The 22,053-nt window shown below is 48.5% G+C and overlaps 1 protein-coding gene across 4 annotated transcripts in view; it reads left to right on the forward strand.

The window, feature by feature from the left end:
* PRKCE (protein kinase C epsilon) overlaps nt 1–22,053 on the forward strand; it is a 513,799-nt gene that overhangs the window by 256,402 nt on the left and 235,344 nt on the right. The window lies entirely within an intron of this gene.

Consider the following 22,053-nt stretch of genomic DNA (forward strand, 5'->3'; position numbering starts at 1 on the left):
GCCACTGCCCGTGACAGGGTAGGTCAAACACATGGACAGCCACAACTTAATTTCCCCCAAACCTTCTTTAGGTCCTTATTCCACATGCTGCTTAGGGTTGCCATGGGGACCGTCTCCGGCCTCCTCCCTCAAACAGAGCCGGAATCTCATTTCTGCTTATGTGCAAGGTAGAAGCGACAGAGTGGCATTTCTGTAAACGGCCTTTTCCAGTAAACTCCCCCCACCGCCTCCACCCAGCCAAGTGCCCAGGAATGTGTGAGCAGGGCACCCAAACTCACGCTGCAGGGTACTTAAAAAACAAAGCAAAACAAAACACCTGAGAATAATCACTTCTAAGTTCCATGTGTAGTTAATGATTCTAGGAATGCCACTGCTAAGTTGCTGTTTAAAAAAAAAAACGTCACCACACACAACCGGAGCCTCCCCACAAAACTGTCTCTGAAGGCCATGGACCGGTTGTTCTGGAGTCCGGAGGGCTGTGTGCTTAGTCCTGGACTGGGAGCAACTGGGAAGTGGGAGGAGGCGGTGGTGAGGAATCTGGAGAGCGCTGAAATGGGGCCCGAACATGCCTTTCCGATTCTAGCGCTGCCTTGGGGCTCAGGCCACTCGGTGGGCAGGGGCACGGGGGCACCGGGCACAGAGACAGGCTGTGGGGTCAGATCCTAACTCTTTCACTTACCAGCTCAGGGTCTTCTGGTGAGTTTCTTAATATTTTAGAGGCCCGACTTCTTTCTCCTTCCTCAGGAAGGCAGTTGCGAGCATTGTGTGACCTGGTGTGTGTTGAAGAGCCCAGCACGAATCAGGTCCTCAGTGGACACTAGTTCAGTCTTCTCCTTCCCACCTGTAGAGGAGGGTGGGGCAGAGGCGGAGGGGTGGGCAGGGAGGTCCCGAGGCTGGGCGACAGCACAGCCAGGGCTTGGGGGTCGGAGCTGTGGGTGTGGAAGGGGCAGTGAACAGTCCCGGGAGATGCTGGACAGAGACCCACTGCGAATTCCCGGCCCAGCAGCAGCCCACATGGTGTGAGGGCCTGTCAGGAGTGTGTGCTGAGGGCAGCTTGTTGAGGGTCACGGCTCTCAAGGGGGAGTAGGAGAGGGAATGGGGACTGAGGCCAGAAGTGATGCCCATCACAAAATGAAAACCGGAACTGCTGTGCACGGGTGGATGGTTTCGGTGTCGTTGAGCTGGGCCGATTGCTGTGGGCTGCTCACGTGTGTGTGCCGCGGTTCAGACTTAAGGAAGGGCTTGTGTCCTCTGCCTCAGTGTCCCAAGAGGTACTGACCATTGGCATTTTCTGCCTAAAGCAGTTTTCTTTACAACTTGCCCTGGACCGGAATCCAGGGAAAATGCTTCTCAATCAACATTAAGAAGATATGGGTCATTTAAGACCAACAAACAAGAAAAAGCTGTGTCTTTTCCTATAAATGCCTTCCCCAGCCCCACCACTATGCGCCTCTCCCCAACATTTCTGGAAACACGAATTGCTGAGGAAATGGGCTGTGGCGTGGACGACGCCTGCCCAGCACCAGAGGATGGGTGTTCTGCTTTCCAGAGGTGCTGCGTTGTGCACCCGGAGCGTGGCGGTCTCTCGGGATGACAGGTCAGTGAATCCCAAATGTGGCCCGAGCGGCTGTGACTCTCCATCCCCAGGAGGCCATGTCCCTGGGCTGCATGTGGTCTCATTTCCCCTAAACCCCGGAGACAATATGAGAAACTGCTTTGCAAGAGTATTCTTTGCAAGCCCTGCGTGAAGGCAAAGGATGGACTGATGAGATGAGCATTCAGAGTGTCTGTCAGTCTCAGTTTCCTGAGACTTCAGGAATCCTCCAGGCCAAAGGATGACTGGACCTTTCATGTTTTCTGGCTTCCAGGACTGGAGACAGTGTGGTGCAGTGGTTACAGATGGGGATGTTGCCAAAGAAACTAGAGAAAAATAGAGAATCTTTAGTTTGCCGGGGAGCCAGGGGAATCCTGCTCAAACCTTTTGGTAACTGAGTTCAAGGGAGTGACTGTGTTTTGGGTTCTTTCTCTCTCCACCAGAGCAGCTTCCTGGGTCGGGGGACATATTGGTCGTAGTATTAGAATAATACCAGTAATAAAAGTAAGCATTTTACAAAGTACTTTCGTAGTCTCGATGGATCTTTATGGTACTCTGAAAGATAGGCAGGGAGGGTGTGATCCTGGATCAGAGAGCAGATGAGAGGTCAGTGTCCTGCTGGGAGCCACACAGCTAGTCTGTGACAGATGGAGGACCTATAATCCATGCCTCCTCAGCTGCAGTGGCATTGCCCCCGGAGTGAGCTCCAGGTGTGGCAGGATAAGGGAAGAAGTAGGAAAGACATCACACATGGCCCTCACCCTGGGCCTGCTCTGCTTCAGGTGTATGGAGGAGAGGCTCTGCCTTGGGGGTGTAGCCTCCTGCCTGGTGGGTGGAGGGTCACATGCTGCAGGACCCTGATTGTGGAGGGTGAGTCTGAGCCATTGTCAGGGAGAAGGCGTCTAACAGCTCCCAGCAGTGGGGATAATTCAGGAGGCTGATAGGAGCCTCTCTGGGGACAGTGAGAGACAGGCTTTGCAGGTGGCGTGGAGTGGCCTCAGAAATGTACCTTAGAAGCATCTCTTGGCAGAAACCATCACGTGGAGCAGCCAGGACCCCTTCTTGGCCTCTGGCATCAGCCAGATGGAACTTGAAGGCTTACTAACACAGAGTAGATTTCAAAGGGAAAGCTTTGAAGAGAAAAGAGTCTCTGAGATGAAATGACAGAATAGGTTAACTTAGCTCAGGAATCTGGAAAGGGGCCATGTGGAGATGGGCAATCTGCTTCCTGGAAGCCTCCTGGGGGTCACTGACCGACCCATGCCAGAGCCTAGAATGAGGGTCCTGCTGAAGTTCAAGCCCACACTTCACTGGGCCACTCTGGGGACACAGCAGTAACATGACGGCATTGTTGAAAATGTGTGGGATTGGTGCTTAGGAACCGCTTTCCTTAATGAGGCAGCTAGACGAGTACCCTCACCATAGGTATCTTGTCTGACCCACGGGTTCATGGAGAAGGAAGACAGAGCCTGTGATCGCTTTGTGTAAGGAGAAGGCACAGTCAGACACCAAGGAGGCGCTGCTGAGAAGTGCTTGCTTTTATTCAGTGAGGCAGGGAGTCTCGGCTCCTGGTCCAGACTCTGCTCAGTGGCACACTGGGGTTCCTGCATTCCTTGGGCTAGATGATTCTCACTGAGAGCTGCTTGAAGTCTTTGAGGACCAGCCTAATCTCATCAGCCCCAGTTTTCAGGACTTGTGGCTGAAAGACCTACTTCAGGATCAGTAGACTAGTTTCTCTGTCTACCTGTCCATTTTCTCACTCACTCACTGACTCACTCGACAGCTCTAATGTATTGAGCACAGCCCTAGACTTCTGGGGCTATAACCTGCAGACATTGCCCCTGCTGCCCAGGCGCTTCGTGTATAGTCAAGGAGAGGAGCCAGATGTATAAAGGTCATAGTGCAATACAGTGTGTATCTCTCAATCATGATGATTCCATGACTTTCCTGATAATGCCAGCCAGCCAAAACTTGAGTGTCTATTCCTCAAGTGCTAGAAAAACAGAGATTCTTCCCTCTACCCCATTTTTTTTGATGCAGAATTTGTGGAGGTTTAATTTGTGGCCTACAAACTTAATGGAGTCTAGTACTTTTCTTCCTGGGTAGAAACCGTTAACAATGTCAAGAGCTGTTAGTGGATGCAGTTTTCTCTGCATGTGTAGCAAAGTATAATTCACATTCTGGTCCTGAAATAACTTATTGGTGACTTAAGTTACAAATATGCATATGGTATCATGCTAGGTGCTGTGAGGACATTAAGGCATTTACTATATAATTATTAGGGAGATAATAAATCCATGTGTGAATTCAAAAACTAATGGTGCAAGCCCGGTGGAGGGTAAATGCCAGAGGGCCTAGAATAGCTAATAAGATGCTAAAGGTGGATGGTAGGTCCTTGGGCTGCCTATGGGAATACAAGGGGAAGTGACAAGTTCTGTTTGGACGCACAGAGTGGATATGTCTTGGGGACATCATAACCAGAAGGCTGGGGGATCTCTGGACCTGGAGCTGGGAGGAGTGCTCTGTGCTGGAGATCTCAATTTGGGGATTAACATTCAGAGGATGCAATGCCGTGATGGTCAAGGAAGTATGTGTAGAAAGAATACGACAGAAGCGAAGCCAAGGACAGAGCCTGAGGAAGCTCCAAGTGCATGGAACGGACAGAGGGAGACTGACCAGAGCAGCAGGTGTGAGATGCTAGAGTGCAGTGGAGGCTGGTCTCCAAACCAAAGAGCATTTTGAGAACAAAGGGGGTTGTTAACAGTCTCATATTCAAGAGGGATCAAAATGAGCTGCAGCACCTGTTGGATCCTGGCGTCCTTGGGGAGAGCAGTCCCAAGGGGAAGTCAAGGGCAGAGGCCAGAGTGCATTAGAAAAGAGGGGCAGTGAAGGAGTGGAAAGTGCAGGAAGACCCCGTTTTTAGGACTGTAAGGGCAGGAGAGAGCATGGGTGAGAGTTTTCAATATCCCTCCCCAGCCCAAAGGTGGGCGTTATTTTCTGTTTACAGAGGAGACCGAGTTCAGGGAGGTGAAATAATTTGCCCTTTCCTACATTACTATTGTGAACAGAAACTTCCCTCCACCCCAATAAATGTTATTATTAAAAACGTTTCCAAAACATTTACAAAAAAGGAAGTGGCAAAGTGGGGATTCAAATGCTCATATACCTGGCTCTGAAGTCGAGGTCTTTGCTACTCAAAGTGTAGTCTGGGGGCCGGTGACATGGGCATCACCTGGGACCTGGTTAGAAATGCACGTCCTCATACCCCACCCAGACCTACTCAAACTGCATCGTAGCAAGATCCAGGTGATGCACGTGCACGCTGAAGTGTGAGAGGCGCCGCTCTGGGCTTTCCACTCCACCACGTTTAGTAATCCAGGTATCAGGTAAGAAGCACGTGAATTACCAAGTTGACTTAAAAGCAGAGAAACGGGCGGGGGAGAGGCATGCAACTTCCTCCTTTCGCTGAGCGGCACATGACATCTGCATGTCCTCAGCTGACCCTCTAAAGCTCATCTTCACCGTGAAGGGCATCCACGGGCCCCTAAGTCTTTCCATAGAGCCTGGGAGGGGCCTGCTTCACCACAGGACGGCAGAGCACATTGGGCTTTGAGTAAGCTTTGCTACATTTTAATTAACAGCCATTTCCTCCAAATAATAAAGCAGATGCAAAGGAAGCAAAACACCCTTTCAATCGCTAGCATAATTAAGCTGCATAGATTAGGCTGATCTTTGCTGCCTCTCCAAGGGAAGATAAATCACGTGCGTGGAGATTTGCTCAGGTGTTTTGCTTCTCAAGGATTCAGTAACTGCCTACCTGTGATGTTTTTTAATTACAGCGGTCTGCTCTTTGAATACCTGTTTTTGAATGAGCGCTCCCTTCAAGGTTCTGTTTGGTCCCTTCTCTCCCATACCTAAAACAACCAAACCACATGCCAAACGCCAAGAGAATCTAAACCCATGGTTCCTTCTTCCTGTGGGCACACATTCTTTTTCTCACCTTTACTCTCTGTTTCTTGGAGGTTATGTAGTTCAGTGTTTTCATGAGTTGGTTGTGAAATGAATTTAGTGAGTCTCAACCAATGTTTTTTAAAAAAATGTACAAAACGAAATAGAACATATCAAAGTGCATCACCTGCAGTAGGGGCACCAAATGTTTTGTGAAACTTCTGTTTCACTTATGTAAATGTGCATATCCTGAGTTTCAGTGCAAAGATGGTTTGCATCCTATGGGTCACTGTCAAAAAGTATGAGAGCCACTGATCCATTTCAGTGGTTCCCTATTTATAGAATCATTGAAATCATAGAATGTTTTTCAATTACCTATTTCCAGGCCAATTTCCACCCTTTGGTTTCAGTAATCTGTATTTGAAAGCATTCCCAGAGATTCCAACCATCAACCATGTTTAAGATCTGCCGGTGTGGTTCAAACTCCCACCCCAAGGAGGATTCCCTTTAATATTATTTCTGGCGGGTGACACTCAAGCCTCTGGGTGCCAGCATTCTCTCCCTGTTCACACCAAGCATACGTATGAGGAGGCTGATTTGTGAGCACGCTTCCCCGAAGAATAGCACGCAGCCCCAGCCTTGTGGGATGTGCCTTCTCATTAGAAACTTCTGGGGACTGATCCAAACCCGGCTTGCCCGCAGCTTTCATTCTTGGAGGCTCCAGTGGTCAATCCCCTGGAGTTCTACAGAGCACATCTGTCATGTCCTCCACACTGACAGCCCTTCAGAGACTAAAGAGCAGCTTTTATTTTCCCCTACAGCTTCCTTTTCTCAAGCGAAGTAATTCTAGGGTCTGAAAGCATCCTTTATCGGTTACAGTAGCAATACTCTTCCTCATCCTACTTTAGCATCTCTGAACTACTCTTTTGTCGAAAGGAGAACACAGTTCACCGAATACAGTGTAAACAGCGCTGAGAGCCAGGAGTTCCACTTCTGTTAGAACCAGTGATGTGACCCGGGGCAAGCCACCTCGTCTCTCTGGTCCTGGGTTTCCTCATTTGTCTAGTGAGGCTGCTTGGCTGAGTGACCCACTTTACAAAGTTCTGGTTTTAGCATTAACTGGGAGGAGGGTAAATGGCTCTCAACAGAAAATACGATTCTCATTTCATGTTAAAGTCAACAAGCCGTAATCAGATTAGGAATTTTTTGAGAGTCCATAGGGTCTTTCATTGATGGTAATTTGATCAAGTGTTGCTTTTATTGGCTTGTGACACATGGGAAGGAATGAATACCATGCATAGCTCTCCAGAAGCACCCAGCTCTAAGGGATTACACATGCACACCCAATAGAGAACCCTTTCTTGGGCTTCCCTCCTCAAATTTCTGTTTTCCTTTACTATCAGCCCCTGAAAAAGTATCCTTTTGCTAGAATTTACCATAGTGTGTTTTAGACTGAAGAGATTACTGTTCTTTCCTTACCCTGAAGTTTTATGCAAAATAATTTAAAGTAATGGAGGACTAGGGCATGCTGTCCTCATGCTGTCCTCTCAGCCCAATGAGTCTTCATTTTTTGTTTTATTCTGTTTTAACAATAATTAGATTTAAAAAAAAAATGTCCAGCCAGTGCATCTGTTGTTGTTGGCCTCTAAGCACATCTTAGGGATCCAGGGCATGAATTTGCAAGAAGGAAAGTTTTAAATATTAATAAGATTGGGAATTGGCTCTTCTGTATGAGCATTCTAGAATTCACTAAAGCTCTGGTGAACCCTGAAGAGCTCAGCTCCTCCTCATTAGAGAGTGAGGTTCCCTGGAGGCCTTCCCAGGAGCAAGTGCTTTTTCCCTGAAACGTGAACAAAGGACAAATGATAGGCGTTTGAGCCTCCTAGAGGTGGATGTAGATTTTCAAGCCTCCCCTAGGTTTTACTAAACCCACCACAAGCTCTTACGCGTTTGCCGATGAGCTAGCCAGAGGGTGGTGCTGGTGGGGCTAAGTCATGGCCTTGTTTTGGTGTCACTCAGTTACGTGTGACCTTGGTCTCAAGAGGGAAATGGCAAGAGATGTGGGTGGACTGCGGGCTGTGTCCCCCGGCCACCCCCGTGGTGACTTCTGCAGCACCTGCGCCCTCTTAGAACGAAATTGACATCAGCCAGGAAAAAGTAGGGATGATTTTCTGAATTTGTCTGAGGGAGCTTACCACTTACGGTGAAAAGAGGGCAGAATCTGGAGGGTATGGTTCTGGGGCTCACGTGAGAAGAGATGGTTTTATTGAGAAGGAGCTCTGTGGACACAGAGAACGACCGATGTGGTGTCTGGTGGGTTTTGTGTTGGTCCTGTCTGTCGCTACTTATTTTTTCTTTAAAGTTATCTAGGATGTGGAGTTCTTAGGACAGGAGGGAGCAATAGATTTCTTGGTATTGAGGAAATTTCTTACTTTAGAAAGGTAAGTCTGTAGGAATAATGTTTTATCTGGGCAATTTTCACATCCTCTCACATTGAGGGCTTCTTTAGCCAAATAGAGAATCTTAGATGCTCTATTCTTTTAAAGGAGCATCATATCCAAACACAGTAAAGACTCATTACAGGGTGTCTGTTATTCATAAATTTACTTAATATTACAGATAAAACTTCACATGCTAGCTGTAGAAGAGGTAGGTGGAGTATTTCGTTCCCCACCGTGAGTGGGAAGTTTGTAAGGATGGCTTTAGCTTTATCTCTTAATGTCTAGTCTCTAACAAGACTTCTCTCTTTTTCAAAATTGTAACTCACTTATTTTTAGTGAAGCTCTGATCATTGTACCAGACAGTGTTTATCAACAACACACATTTGAGATTAAGCATCTGCTATTCAACTAACATTTTGCAAGGACAGTGGAGAAAAACAGGACCAGAATCAAGAAGCACCTGGGGGCTTCCCTGGTGGCACAGTGGTTGAGAGTCCACCTGCCGATGCAGGGGACGCGGGTTCGTGCCCTGGTCTGGGAAGATCCCACATGCCGCGGAGCGGCTAGGCCCGTGAGCCATGGCCGCTGAGCCTGCGCGTCCGGAGCCTGTGCTCCGCAACGGGAGAGGCCGCAACAGTGAGAGGCCCACGTACCGCAAAAAAAAAAAAAAAAAAAAAGAAACACCTGGACTTGTTAAAGGGTCAAGGTAAAGGTAGCTGTTACTGTTGGTGTTATTAAGTCCTGTGCTTGCAAAACACAGGCTTAATTGTCGGCTATAAAAGACCACGTAGGATTAAAGACCCGAAAAGGGTTGAGACAATAAATGCAATTGGAGGAGAGAAAAGTCACCGTGTAAATTATTTTTAGGTTTCTATAGTTCCTTTAAAACCAGATGATTCAAATTCAGCTGAAATCCCTGAAGCTTTCATGGTTGTGTATAGTAAACCAAATCTGTCCACCAGCCGGGAAGTCAAGGCACTTGTAGGAATTACTTTCTGTGGGCCAGGTTTATTGCTGGCTTGAGTCCTCCATGGTGGGCAGGCGAAGGCTGGGGGGAGAGGTGAGGCACACAGGAGCATGGTAGGGGGCCCAGGTTGGCAAGGGGGCAGGACAAGGAAGGCAGAAGCCAAGTCCTCAGAGCCTGGCCTACATATGAGTCCGTCTGTGTTTTGCGGACTATGTCATACAGAACATCTGAGGTTGGAAGTTTTCACAGCTCCCTTCAGGGCCCAAGTTATGTTCCCCTTTCTTGTCAAACAGTCATTGTCTGCAAGGGGAGGCAGAACTGAAAAGCTAAACAACAAGGCAAGATCTATGATGTGAAAACACACACACACACACACACACACACACACACACACACACACACACACACACACCCTGAGAGGAAATACTTCAGAATACATAGTGTTGTGTTTGGATGGTAGAGTTTTGAATGATTTTTCTTTCATTCTAGTTCAGTTTGCCAGATTTTCTTTAATAATCTTGTATAGTATTTATGATGAAAAGACTGTTAAAAGGTAGCTATTTAAGAGATGTCACAGCAGATGAAAATGAACACCAGAGAGGGTGGGACGCACGGTGCATGGGCTGGGGCCATTGGCGGCTGAAGCCACGGGAAGGTGTCTGTAGACGGGAAACGTGGTCTGGGGCAGAAAGAGTGTAGCACCTTCAGGGGCATGGAGGCGCTGGCCTGGGCAGAGCTGGCAGGATATGGCAGCGGCCGGAGTGTCACAGCTGGGCTGGACAGCCACCCAGAGAGCGTGTCGGAACAGTTAGGCCTGGAGCCAGCCCATTTGGGTTTGATAAGGCGGTTTATGTAAATGAAGGGTGTTACACGGAAACAGCTGGTTTCACTTTAGTTTAACTGAAAACAAGAGAACATCAGGGTTGGGGAGACGAGAGGGGAGGTGGGTGGACAGAGGGGAGAAGAGACGATGAGCTGGGCTCATAGGACGAGGCAGTGCAGGCAGCCTGTCCGGGGAGTGAAGGCAGGCAGACAGGTGTCAGCGTCAGTTTAGCTGAGAAGACCAGGCATGGGCAGGCTGAGCCCGGATCCTCCAGGCCCGGCTTGGCCTCAGAGGTCCCCTTCCTTGCCAAAGCTCAGGATCTCCATATTACTTGGTGATGGAGACCACAGGAAAGCCAGTGTTTGTGAAGGTGTTTGCCTTCTACCCTCCAGTCTCACTTGATTTGCTACCTTTCCACTGAAGTGTGTGTTTATGCCTTGCTTCTGGCTTGAATTGGGGGACCCTCCTCCTCTGGGGGAGCCCACGCCTCTCCTCCCTCTTTCCTGAGGTGAGCCGGCACCCAGGGGTGCTCAGTGGTGTCAGGCTCACACTTTGGATAACGCTGAGAAAATCAGGGGCGGGCAAGGCAGAAGACAAAAGGCCATGAAGAGTAAGGAGGCAGCCCAAGAGAGCACAGATTGTTGTCAGGAACCGCCTTTTTTAAAACAATCCAGGCCTTCTGTGGCTGTAGGGCCAGGGCCGGAGAAAAGCACGAAGTAAGCAGCCTGTGTACACTTGTCACAGCGTGTGTGGGGTCCTCTGACAAATGAGAGCAGAGGAAATAAATTAAAGAACGTATCCAAAAGAGGTAAACAAACACGTGTGTGAAGTCTTCACTGTTCAGGCGAGCACTAGTGAGACCTTCAGGTATGGCGAGGAGGCGGGTGGTTGGGTGGAGGGAGGACTCAGACTCAGGAACTGGCTCCATTCATCCCGTTGCTGAGTGACCGCGGGCTGGCCGGCGCATCTCCTCCTGGTTTCCACATGCAGGCACGGTGGGCCCAGCCAGTGCAGATACAGCCCTGCCCTCTTAATCTCCTACAGTCCCGAGGCTGGTAGGACAAGAATTGGTAGCCCCCGCTGGAAGGTAAGGACACAGCTTCACTCTTTGACAGTCAAGCAGGGGCAGAGCAATCTCACAATCAAGTTTCTCTTTGACAAGAGAAAAACGTTGCTCCTAAGATCTCATGGAGGAAAGTGACATTAGCTTGAGGCTCAAAATTTAGAAGATGAGTACACGAAGGCCTCAGCTTGAGACTTTCTAACTGTCCAATAATTAGCTAAATGGCAGAACGTAAAATGGGCAGCTGTTTTGGAAAACATTCTCAAACGATTACACATAGTTATCACGTGACCTAGCAATTCCACGCCCAGGTATATTCCCAAGAGAAATGAGAACGTATGTTCACACAAAAACTTGTAATGTTTGCAGTAGCATTCTTCGTAATGGTCAAGAAACAGAGATGATTCAGATGTCCAACAACTGTTGAGTGGATAAATAAAATGTGGAATATTCATATAAGGGACTATTATGGAGCTGTAAAAAGGAATGAAGTCCTGATACATACAACACCATGGATGAACCTTGAAAATATTGTGTGTGAATAAAAGAAACCAGACACACAAGACCATATGCTGTATGATCTGGCTTTTATGAAACGTCCCGAATGAGGAGGTCTGTAGAGACAGAAAGTAGGTTAGTGGTTGCCGAGGCTGGAGGTGGGGAATTGGAGGGTTGGGTGTGATAGTTAAAAGGTAGGTTTCTGTCTGAGGAGAGGAAAGTGTTCTGATGTGGACTGTGGTTATGGTTGCATGTATCTGTCAATATACCCAAAAAACAAAACCCACCAGATTGTGCAGTTCCAATGAATGAACTCATGGTATGTGAATTATAGTTGGCTCTTCATATGGGGGTGGAATGGGGGTTCTGTATCTTCAGACTCAACCAAGCAATTGGTTGAATACACAGGTGCAGGAACTCCCTGGATATGGAGGACTAACCGTACTACACCATTTTACATAAGGGACTTGGACATCCATGGATTTTGGTATCTGTGGCAGGTCCTGGTACCAATCCTCCATGAATACAGAGAGACAAATGTATATCTCAATAAGGTTGTTTTTTTAAAAAATCAACCAAATGTCCCTGCCTCCCTCCTACTCCTTCTGTCCCGCCCCCACTCCCCCTCCCTTACTCCATGCACATGCCTGTAATTAGGCTTTTCCAGCCACCAGCCAGGCTCTCAGCTCTTCCCTGCTGAGCTGAGGAGACAAGAGGCTCGCTCACTCTAAGACATAAGTGCAGTGCAAGGAAGTCTACAGATAGCCCAGCCCTAAACAATTTAACCTAAAAATATTGTCACACAGTAGATGGATTGGGCAGAGGTCTTCAGTGAACCAAAGGAGACTGAAGACTATGGGCCAAAGTGTCGGGAGGGGGTACTTTACACGGCAAAGTCCCGAGTAGAATTCCTGAAGTTCTTGTGGAGACTTGGTACCCAGGAGAAATGTATGCAGAGTTGGAGCTGCTGAAATTCTTCCAGCTTCTGAGAGGAACTGTGGCCAAGGATTATAGAAAATAAAAATGAATAAGGTACGGTGTCATAAAAAGGGTTAACAGGGTCCTCTTAAAAGAAAAGATGGGGAAAATGGTGATGGTTTGCCATTAATTGAGCCCTTATTCCATGTCAGGCACTGTTTTATAAGTTTTGTATGTATTGGCGTATTTGTTCCTCACAACAAGCCAATGAGTTATTTGCTATTCCTGTCGCCATTTTCTAGATTAGGAAATTCAGTCACAAGTAGTTGGATCACTTGCCCAAGGTCATAGAGCTGGTAAGTGGTAGAACTGGAGGAGATTGCCAGGGTGGTCCTAGTGGCCAGAGCCCCCGGGCCCGCTGTGAGCAGCTCCATTCAGTTACCTCTGTGTGCTGATCAAACATTATCACTTTTCACACACCCCATTCTGTAACAAAGGTGGAGTTACAGAGCGCCAGAGCCCTTCTGTGAGACCTCTGAGGGGAGACCTAGGGTTGTCTTCATTTTGATCTCTCTTCCTGGTGTGATGCCTGCTGGCTTATAGAAAGGGCTCAAGACATATTTATTGCCTTGGACTGAGTTAATTTGGATGTATCATAAATGGAGGGAGTTAACTGATTTCTACACTGTTTTTGATATTTGGTTTAGTAGCGGGCATAGCATTATCATTATAAAAATATTTATCCATATATGCCCATATATAGAGGAAATGAAAAGGTTCAAATGAGATTACAGGGGGCAGGCGCTCCGAGATCTCAAAAACAAACCCTCTTCTGCATGGGGGACTTCTTACTCCTTGGAACTTGATTTTCTTAAGGGTACCCCCATAGTGTAAATGTGGTTGCTAACGAGCTGATGTCCCTCTGGGAGGTCAAGTTGAAAGATCTGGGGTGGAGATGGCGTGAATGTCTCTCTGTTGACATCAGTTTGAGATTGACTCTGATCCTGGGGGACTGCTGTGGCCTGGAGAATTAAAGTTCATGGAACTGGTTCAGGACACACCAGTTAAGACCTACTACAAAGGCGCTGTCCCCAGGGAACCCTCTGGATTGGTGTGAATTGCTTTTCCTCTACTTTCCATTGCCCAGCTTTCAGGCAAGAGGTGACTAAACTGGGCAACATGAAAAGGAGAGTCCCGTCTCTTAGTTTCCTTGTCCTGCAGCTCTGCCCTGCACCGGTTTACTGTTTTGCATTTTTGGATGCGTTGGCCTCTCTCTATCCAGTTTAGCCCCTTCCTAGGGTATCAGTGTATTAATACACCAGCCCCACAGAAAGGCAAAACTCCTTCCAGACACACAATTTTCTCCTCTGATCAACAACCCGGGGACAAGCAGGGCAAGTACTATTATCCCTTTTTTATGGATGAGGCTTGGGAAGTACTTTTTTTCCAGTTCCAGAGCTGGTTAGTGGAAGTCACTCGCCAGCCCATGTATCCTAGGTCTGAAATCACCACGTGCTGTCTGATCCTAGATTCTTGTGTCTGTCTCTCACAGAATCTGGGAAAGCTTGAGCTCCATAAAAATCTGTCAAATCATGACTTCAAGAATCTCTGTTAGCTTTCGTATTATATTTAGCGTGATTCATTGGGAAAGATGGACTAGAGGTCCCCAAATTCAAATTTCTGAAGCCAAGCTCCCTCGTATTGGTTTTGTTTTGGTTTGGTTTTGGCTGTGCTGCGTGGCATGCTGGATCTTAGTTCCCTGACCAGGAATCAAACCCGTGCCTCCTGCAGTGGAAGCACAGGGTCCTAACCACTGGACCACCAGGGAATTAAGCCAAGTCTCCTTGCACCCTCAAGGGGCATAGCATCTAGAGAGGGAGAGAGGGGAGTAAGAGGTTAAGTGCAAGGAGATGCTTCAGGCCTCCCCCGAGGGGGTTAACTGCCTTCCCTGTGCCTCATTTTGAATTCCTCCTTTAACTTCTGGACAACCTGCCACCCACTCCGTTCCCACTGACTGTCTTCATTAAACCCTTCCTCCTGCCCTACCCCAAACCCACATGGCTGGTCTCTGCCTGGGGGCCACCGGCTCAGATCTGTGCTTCCCACCAGGCCAGAGCCGCTCTTTAATAGAAATATGCGGGCTGATCCTCCAGCTTGTGTCGCTAAGCACTGGCTTTCGGTTGCCTGGAGATTATCATGGAGTCGAGACCGCACGATGGAAAAGTGTGTCTCATTCTGCGCTGGGATGTGCTTGGACGCCTAAGAACCACCAAACCTTTCTTTTGCAGCTCTGATTTTACATTACATCCCTGGAACTTGAGGATACATCCTTCACATGTTAGTCATTGGAAATAATAAGTGCACAAAAGATCATGTTCTGATACCCCTGGATTTATAGAGATCGGCAGTTCTTCAGGATATAAGAGGGGAGAGTGATATAATAACACGTGTCTTCTGTAAAGCAGGGTAAAGGGAAGAAACAAGCTGAGCTTTTGTGCTTATAATGGAGGGGAGGAAAACAGTGCTTTTGAATTTTCCTCAAAGTCACTATTTATTTGTAGGGGGAGCAATAATTAGAGGAGTAGGCCTCACTGAGTGGAGAGCATTTCAGAAAGTTCCTGTGGGAGAGACTTTGGCACTACAGATCTTTTAGAAAATGCAGAAATTAGAGGTCCCTGGACCCCTGGGCTGATGCTGTGACACATTTACCTTTTTTTGAGGTATTGACAACTTTCAGATCCAGAGATAGGAGTGCTGGATGATATGACAGGATTTAACCCGTCGTTCCGCCAGAAGTGTGTGTGTGTGTGTGTGTGTGTGTGTGTGTGTGTGTGTGTGTGCGCGCGCGCGCCCAGAACAGTGTCCAAGAGGAGGCACTGACAGCCCCGAGGCTCACAGAGCAGGGTCTGGAGGTTTGGGGAGGAGAAGCCACAGGGGGTTGGTAGGATCTGCGACTCTGGCCTGCAATCTGTCCATTTGACACTGGCCTTGGAGGTAGAGCAGCCGAAGCCCAGGGAGTCCTCCAGTGTCCATCAACCAGCCAGGTGTGTTCATCACCTCTATGTGTTCCCAGCCCCATTTCAGATGCGGTGGCAGATACAGGAGCACAAGACACGTGATTTCTGCCCCCAGACTAGTTGAGAAGACACACGTGAAACCAATGTGTGATGGTGTATAATTAAGCACTGACTTTTGCAGCAAAGACTTTGCAGGTAGGAACACAGCAGGGAGCTTGCCCTTAGGATTCTGGAGGCTTCACGGGCGGTGGGGCTGGAGCTGGCCATGGAGGATGCATTTCTTTCTTTCTTTTTTTTTTTTTAACATCCTTATTGGGGTATAATTGCTTTACAATGGTGTGTTAGTTTCCGCCTTATAACAAAGTGAATCAGCTATACATATACATATGTTCCCATATGTCTTCCCTCTTGCGTCTCCCTCCCTCCCACCCTCCCTATCCCACCCCTCCAGGCGGTCACAAAGCACCGAGCCGATCTCCCTGTGCCGTGCGGCTGCTTCCCACCAGCTATCTACCTTACGTTTGGTAGTGTGAGGATGCATTTCTATGAGCAGAGGGGATGGAGGGAGGAAATTCTAGGCAGGAGGAGCCTGGTAACCAAAGGTGCAGTGGTTGGAGTGAGCTTGAAATGTAGTAGGAATGTGTGGGAATGAGCTCACCTGAGCCGAATATTCTCAGGGGCAGCCGGCGATGCGGGGAGAGGGAGTTACGGGAAGCTTTGAGAAGAGTGTTGTAAATAAATCAACATTTCAACATGAGTTTGTTACGTCCTGGCTCCTTGAGGCGCTGGGGCAGGGGACGTGGGTGTGAGCACTCCCTCCACAAGCCTTGATCCCCGTAAACAAATGGACCCAACCCACTGGGCTACATTCTCCCTTCTCTCCTGGGACTTAGGCCTGCAGAAACGTCCACAGGAGCCTCTCCTTGTAGGTGGGGAACAGGCAGTGGAATTGACTTTCACACCGGGCCATTCAGTTGCTGAGTAATTGGTTTCTTGATCATTGTAACAAAGGGAAACAAAGGTAAAGCAAGTATGTCCGCTGCCAGAAGAAAGAAATCCTCGAGCCAAATTTGAGGCTTTACCAGACCAGTTGTTTTTGAACAGGAAGGTGAAGGACTGAAGGCAGGGGAGACCTTAAGACAAGTGTGATTGCTGGGGTCAGTGACGCATTCCTCACTGTACTGGGTGTTCTGTGGAGGCAGGATGGCAGAGAGCCTGGGAGTGCAGCCTCCCTCTCCAGACTGGATCAGGGCTCTGCCACTTCCCAGCAGCAGGGGCCCTTGGGCTGATTATTTCACTCACCAGGGAAAATACCAGTACCGGCCTCCCCGCTTCATGGAGTCGTTGTAATCCTTACAGGGTTGAATACGCATATAAAGGGTTTGGAAGAGTGCTTGGCAAATAGTATGTGCTCAAGTAAATGTTAGTAAGAGATGCAGTTTTATTGCTGGCCTCAAACACAACGCTGAGAAGGCGGGTGTTTTATTCTGTGTTGGCTGCAGCAAAGAGTTCCACAGGAATGGATTGATGGGAGAAGCGAGGCTGAATGCAGAACGTGGATTGAACACAGATATGATGGAGGGCATAGGCCAGTGACCAAGGCCAGGCCTGACCCGGGCTGTGCAGAAACCAGCAGAGCCCTGGATGCCTCAGCCAGCTGGGATGTGGACAGCTCTGAGCACAGAGGACAAGGGACCGGCCTGAGGGCCCGTGGCAGCCAGGGCTGAGCAGCCAGAGTTCTTGGGTTGCCCAGTGAAGGGAAACTGAGGAACATTGAAGAGGATCGGGGCAGATGAGGGTGGGCAGGGTGTCTTAAAGGTGTCCAATCCTGTCTCAAGGGTAGGCTTGCTAAAATCTTCAAGTAAAGAGAACTGTCTGGAGCCTGGTATCAGGCAACCAGGACCTGAGGACTATTCTTTAAAATGTCCAGTTTCTCATTTTTGACACATATGACTTGTACTGAAGGGTGGGGCTTTTCTTCTATCCTTTCTTACAGACAAATTGTCCTGATAACTTACTTCACCTGACCTTGCTAAGCATCCTGCCTTTCTATCATCAGTTATTATCAGCAAGTATTTACCGTGTCCCTAAGATGCATCCAGCTAGCATTGAACCCAAGGAAGAATTTTGGGGCCCAAGTTCAGGGAGCTCACAGGCTAGTCAAGGATCACTTAGACGGAGGTTACTTTTCTTAAGCGCTGAGATCTGTGATGTTGATGAGAGAAAGCTGCTGTCAATCGTTGAGGGCTAGGGAAGCCTGGGCCGACTTCCAGCAAAGGTGGGCCTCGGGCGTGGACGTCAGGGTCTTCATAAGCAGACAGAATGATGGGGTAGACACCCCTGGCCCCCAAGTAGGGGTACCATGAGAGTGGGGTTCAGTGGGGGAGGGGCGGTCAAGGCTAATTTAAGGGGTGGGTTCAGATTAGGAGAAGTTCAGCAGGCAGAACACTAGGTGCCTCGGTGCCATCCACCTTGGGTTGGGAATTTCTAGAAGAGCATTTTGCCAGTTTCTCCTACATCTCAGGAAACTGGGGATTTGAATCTCACAGACTGGTACAGTATAAATAACTCAGAAATCTTGAGAAATGACAGGGTTGGCAGGCATACATTTTCAGTCGGCTGCTCGGCAGCTGCGTGTGCTGGGGCTTGCAGCGATATGCATGGGAACTTGGTTGGCTAATTTTGAATTCTCCTTTCTCCAGAGCCCTGGCCAAGGATGTGTAGGGAAGAGGGGTTATCCTCCTTGTTTCAGGGCAACTGCCATGCATAAGCGCTTTCTTCAAAGAAAAGCCTGTCACAAATTTCCATTACACAGCGAGTCAGGAGGGAGCTAGTGAATTCAATGAGTTAAATGAGTACCTACATCCTAAGGATCCTCTGTGTGTCATAATGATGGTGATGCTGGTGGTCGTAGTTGCAGTGATGTTGGTGGTAGCAGTAGTGATCATGATGGTAGTGGTGATGGTGGTAGCAGTATTGGTGGTGGTGGTGATAATGATAGCAATGATAACGGTGGTGATTATGGAGGTGATGGTGATAGTCATGATCGTGGTGGTGGTGGGAATGGTAGTGACAGTGATGGGATGAAGCGGTGGAGACCTTATACTTACATAGTTATGGCAGATTATGTAGCTCTTCTATACAGGTAATTTTACTTGAGCCTAAAGCAAAACTGTGAGGTAGGCAGAACAGGTATTGTTATCGCCAATTTGAAAGATGCAGGCTGGGATTCAGCGAATTTGTAAGCCAGGGTTGTTGTTTTGTTTGTTTGTTTTGCGTCACTGTGTCTCTTGCCAGTGAGTGTCAGGTGAGTAGCATGGACAGTCCTAGATAGAAGTGTTCAGACAAAGAAGGGCTCCCGTGGGCCAGAGCCACCAGAAAGGGTTTCTGGAACTAGAATTTGAGCTTAGAAGTTTTGGCTGAAAAGTAGGACACAGGAAGAGTCGAAGATGTTAGAATGTATATATGTGCATACGTGAGTGTGTGTGTTGGGGGGAGGGGGGTTGTCAGAGAAAAGGGAGATTAGAAAGTAGAGATACAATCTGTGAACTAACAAATCGTGTTGGATTTCTCTGGAATTGGAACCCAGGGAAGAGAAGGAAGTTAATATTCATTGAACACTGCTCAGTGTGCCAGGTCCCGTGCTTTTTATATACCTTTTAAAAGTGTGTCCTTTTATATGTATTACCTAATTTAATCCTCACAACCTCCCTGTGAAGCAGATACTGTTGTCTCCACTTTATACAGTTGAAAACTGACCCATAAACAGAATAAATACCTTCCTCAAAGTCACCTAGAAAAGCCACACGAATCCAGGCCTCGGGTCATAACTTTCTACCGGGGATGCTGAGTGTGGTGTGTAGCAGCCGGCCCGAAAGTCCGCAGTGTGTTAGTGGGTGTGTTAGTGATTCTGCAGCCAGGTTGAGGGGCGTTGGAGACGGGGTTTCGTCTCCAGAACTGCAGATCAGCAGGAGGTCAGCTCTATCTCATAGAGGCTGGTGCCCTTTCCTGCGGTGGATTTGAATATTTGTCTTACCATTAAATAGGTAAACATATAACTGCTAACTGCTGGTGTAGGCTGAGGAAGAATACGGCTTTATTTTTCTTTCGCTCTGGGAAGACTTTTCTGTAGCGACTTTGGACAGTCTTTGAGATATCCAAGGCTTCATTCAGGTGTGTACCTTCCGTAGTAACTGTTGCCCATTACATGTCCTGGGAGGAGGAGGAGGAGGATGGATGGGCTGAAGGATCCCAGTGGATGTGAACTTAGCCTTCTTTTTTAAATTTTTTTTTTGCGGTACGCAGGCCTCTCACTGTTGTGGCCTCTCCCGTTGCGGAGCACAGGCTCCGGACGCACAGGCTCAGCGGCCATGGCTCACGGGCCCAGCCACTCTGTGGCATGTGGGATCTTCCCGGACCGGGGCACAAACCCGCGTCCCTTGCATCGGCAGGCGGACTCTCAACCACTGCGCCACCAGGGAAACCCTGGACTTAGCTTTGATGAGCCCAGGACCTGGGGAAGGCTGTCTGGCTTTTGTATGTTCTTTGGGGACACTAAGGTCATACCCCAGCACTACACCCCTTGACTTCTAGGGCTCCCTCTCTCCTCCCCTCTAGGTTCTGGTTTCTAGAGGAACTTGTCCTGTGCTGTGACCTCTGGGAGGAGGTGGCTTAGCCCCCGTGCCCTCTGCAAATTTTACTCGGGGTGTTTATCATGGATTACAGGTCAGACTCATGACAATAATGCTTTACATCTGAATGTAACCTTTTACTTTTCTGGACATGTTTATTGTTCCATTTTAGTCCTTCCACACCCCGTGTATAGAAGTGATGTGGTTATTTTTAACACAAGGATGCCGACTCCGAGAGAGGTGAAGTGCTTTCCCTGGAACGGCAGGAGTCGACGGCAGGGATGGGGCGAGTGCAGGGTTTTTATAGTCCCACTTCATGCGTTTTCCCGCCTCCCAGCGACAGTGCTGATGAGCTTTTATTTTTCCTAGAAAGCTCTGCAACTCGTGCATAGTTATACGCGCAGCCAGCGTTAGAGCATTCTTTTTGCAGCTGATAGGGCCCTCCGCGCATTTGGGACCTTTGGCCGGCCTCCTCAGGCCTGGCTCAGGGGCATCAGGGGCCTCTCGGTGGGAGTCCGGCCCCACCTGTCCGAACCCTGCCTCTTCGTGCTTGTTGTAGGGCGGAGCGGCCCTTCCTAACGTGTTACCGTTCAGTTCAGAATTGTGCGTTCCTGCTGCTTTCCCCTTTTAGAAGGGCTGGATTTAGCCCTGGCGCCAAATACAAGCCCTCACTTCATCTCGAGAGCTCTTGCCATCCACCCCTCCTCGGGCAGGCTATTTACAGACTTGTCATCCCACCATGCGGGTCAATCCACCAGTGAAATGAAAGGAAGGAGAGGCCCCAAGCCAACGAGTTCGGGCAGATGAGCCTTATATAACACGTGCTAAAAATATGTAGATAATTGGAATGGAAACGCGAAAAATGAGTTGCGCTTAAGCCTTAGTCTGAGACACCAAAGAGTGATGGGGAGGCAGTTTCTCCCAGCCGAAGGTGCCCATATATAAATCATTTTACTCTGTGCGTACTCTCCTTTTTGTGGCTTTTCAACCGTGTTCAGTTCCCACTCATCCCCACACGAGACTGAATTCGGACGGCAGAAACCAAGACTGAGGGAGCGTCAAAGAAAAGATGCAGAGAGCTTCTGCCCCTTCAGAGCAGGAGGAGGCAGTGCCTAGGGGTGTGGCCAGATGTTAAGATGGTAAATAGAGCCCCCACTTCTGACAGCTTCCAAAACCAAACACGTAGAAGACTCAAATTATCAAAGGATTCTTTCTGCTCTGGAAGTTAACGTTAGGGGTTTTTCTAAAACTGAAGAAGATAACTGTTTTATTCCAGTTCCATCCCCGTCTGCACCTCCCTGCCCCCCAGGTCCTCACTCTGTCAGTTATCTCCTCTCCTTCTCTTGGCGTCTTTAATTGCTTTTTCTCCTGGCGTCTTCCCCTCTGCCTACAACATGCTCTGTCCTCCCTCATTGTGCTATATTGTGTGTGATTAATGATTAGGCTCTGCATTTCCTATAGAGCGAGAGCGAGCACCCCGAGGGCAGGGCCTTGGCCTGGCTCAGTGCCTAGTACAATGCCTGGTCCAAAGTGAGCACCAAATCCTTGCTTGTTGAATAAATCAGTCATTCAATGGATCAGTGAATGGGCAAACCAAAGGGGATGTGTTATGATTTCCGAAAAATACAGTGTGAAAGATATGAACCCTGTTCTTCTTATTCAGATCTGATGCTGGTCTCCTTGACAGTCAGATGACACTTCATCTAGCTCATCCGTCACCTGATGACTGTTCTGTGTGACACCCCACAATGAGGACACGAGGACTCTAAAGATAGCTGAACAAGATGTAGTGTTTGGAGAGCACGTGGGTTGATTAAAGATTTGGAGGTGACCTGGTACTACTGATCAGTTTTAAAATGAGAAAGTGGAGACCTAGGGTGTTCAGAAGATTTGGCCACAATGACATGGTTATTAGTGAGCAGCAGTCCAGGCCAGTGCTGCCGGTTCATGTTGGCTGCTCAATCAGTCTTACAAACAAGCACAGGGTAAGTCTTCGGAACCCAAGGTCAGAGCCTTCCACGGACACCACCGTGCCCCTCACGGGGGAGCATGGAAACATCCATTGATCCGTGATGCTGGGCCACCCTCCCCCCCCCCCCCCACACACACACACAGGTACCTCCAGGGAAGGCTCTCGCTGCCCACCTTTCAAT

The sequence above is a fragment of the Phocoena sinus genome, chromosome 13 (genome assembly GCF_008692025.1).
Source record: "Phocoena sinus isolate mPhoSin1 chromosome 13, mPhoSin1.pri, whole genome shotgun sequence".
In the NCBI taxonomy this organism is placed as follows: domain Eukaryota; kingdom Metazoa; phylum Chordata; class Mammalia; order Artiodactyla; family Phocoenidae; genus Phocoena; species Phocoena sinus.